This window comes from Silurus aristotelis, assembly GCF_946808225.1.
Source record: "Silurus aristotelis genome assembly, chromosome: 12".
Classification (NCBI taxonomy): Eukaryota; Metazoa; Chordata; class Actinopteri; order Siluriformes; family Siluridae; genus Silurus; species Silurus aristotelis.
Window position 1 is genome coordinate 13898924 of NC_139585.1, and position 2857 is coordinate 13901780.

Here is a 2857-nt window from a genome sequence, read left to right on the forward strand (position 1 = left end):
GGAGAGGTGGGTTTTTTCCCCCTCAGAGCGGATAAAGGAGGAAGTACATCAGTAATATCTCAGCTTCTTCTCTCTTATTCTGTCCTCAACCCAGCGTGAAACTTATGCATCACCTAATGCACATTAGTGTCATGAGATCTTCACATGGCTCCATGAAAAAAATAATGGCAAGCAAATGTCTTTCTGATTCTGTAAAACATGTTTTATTATTCAGATACGGTGTACATACATGCTCAGTTTTCTGGTAAACAATTGCAACAAAGTTCTGTGATAAAATGAAGTACAACAACATTTTTTTTTTTTGGGACACAAATACATTTTATGATAAAAATCAGACTTCTTTTCAGCTTTTTTCCCCCCTCGTTGCAATCTGTACAGTAAAAGAATCTGCATCAGATGACATTAGGAAAAAAAACTAATTATTTATATTTATATATATATATATATATATATATATATATATATATATATATATATATATATATATATATATATATATGGACAATTTGACCAAGACTATCATTTTCCAGAACACTTAGCTCCACAAACTTTTAGACAAAAAGTCACACATGACATCAATACAGTCGATAACTTAACACATTCAAAACATCTGGTGTAAGGAGCAGGTTTGCAATAAAAGTTTATATGCCTTTCTCGGTATGTGTGTGCCCACATGCACACGTGTGTATGTACTGTATATCCAAGCATGCAGGTGATGCAGACTATTGTGACAGACAGACTATTTAACACAAACTAATACAACGGGTCTGCATTCCTGACCAACTGACTCACTTTCTAAATGTCAGTTTTAAAAAAGACATTTATCCACATATTGTAGATTTGGACAAAAAAAAAAACAGAATAAACAGGAGTTTGCAAATCATCTGTCTGAAAGTTTTCCCCTTGCACATGGCATCCAGAAGCTCTGAAAAACTGTCCATGCACCATTTTACCCCTACAACACCACAAGGCTAGACAAAGTCCCAGTATAGAATATTATATACTCTAACACAATGCATGCTTTCAAGTTCACATACCAGAAAACACAGTCCCCTCCCTCCCCACAGTTTGACAGAACACCAAATAACCTCAGTGAAGTTTTTTTTTTTTCTCCTTCTACAGAGAACTTTTTTTTTTTTTTTTTTGCCTCTGTTTAATACAAACAAATGGGAAAATGGACATGGAAAATAAATCTATAATTCAGTGGGCTTACATGCTCCGATTTCTTTATGATACATAAATCTTACCAAAAAAAAAAAAAAAAAAAAAAATAGTGATAATTGTTTTAAAATTGACCTAAAGTGTACAAACACGACATTTCTCCACGCCTCTGCTGTTTGACAGAAATAAAAAAAAAAAAAAAAAAAAGACACCAACATAATTAAAGTGCAATAAAAACATTAAGGGTGCAAACAAAACGTTTCTTTAAAATGTGAGTAAAGACATTAACCACCAACACTGACATAATGAACATGTGAAATTGAACTAAACACATTCAGTATCTGAAACAAGGGACCATTTAGCAATCCTAGATTTAAAAAAAATAAAATAAAAAATAGGCCAAGGCCAAAATGGCAAATTATTAAGCTCTGAATGGTCTTAACATATCAGTAATCGGGAAATGAAAAAATAAATAAATAAAGAACATAATATGAAATAGCGATTCCCTTTCATTCCTTTAATTGTTTAAGCCTTGGGGGAAAACTTGTGGTTTTTAAAGAAATGTTGATGGCTACAAAAAAGAGCCCAGACCATAATCATTATTTTACGTTCTAGCTTTTTCCCTTCAAACAGTTAACTACAACAAAACAAACAAGTAAATTGTGACACAAGGTCTCTCAAGTGCATGTGTTTAAATCTTGTTTTTTTTTTCCTGATTAACGATTTGTTGTTAAGACGAATAAAAGCTTAACATTTTGCCATTTTGGGCTTTGGATTGTAAGAACCCACCGGTTTTAGCCAGGAGTTTGGCTAAAGAACCCTGTACAAAGGAAACTGTGCACAACATTAGACACAGTGCTACAAGAACATCTGTGTATAATACAGAGTAAAAACAGATTATTTTGCCTCAGTGATGATCGTATACTATCCAAACAGACAGGAATCCCCAACTCCCACCACCCTCCTATTTTGCATGAGTCATTAAACAAACACATTGTTGAAGATCATATCTTACTTTTCAGCAGCAGGGAGAATAGCACAATATGAAAACTTCAATAATAAACAACTCTGACTGAACAAAGAGGAACACTCCACGGGATGCATTTCATCAACTCCGAGTACTCATAGGAGTTCAATAGCATATTCTCAGTGTCCAAAAGCAAGAAGATATATGAAACATTTAAATTTGCCTTAAAACTATTTCTATTTTAGGTTATAAAACCTAAATAAATACTATAACATGGAGCATGTTTTTGGCAACCCCTTCTACTTTGCGTCACATTTTAAAGCAGGGGCGAAATGAAAAGAAATAGTGCTTTTAAATGTGCAATTGAGACCAAAAGTTTTACATCTACATGCTGCCTATGACAGCGGCTTCTTAATGAACATGAATAATGGACATCAAAACATGCAGTTTTACATTCTATGTGATACTCAACAAGGATCTTATGTTAAAATAGTTAACTTTTAAGGGTGTGTGATTTTATTTAGAAAGCTAGTCTTAAGTGGATAGATATCAAACAATGAGGGCAACTACATGTAAAACAGGACCAAATACTGGCTGATGTCAAATTATGAAAGAAGCACAGTTTACCTGAAGTTATACGATAGATTTTTGACATGAGGGCAAGCATCTCAATCCATGTAAAATAGAGCCCTTAACATTCACTGCTATTCCACTATAACTTATCTAATG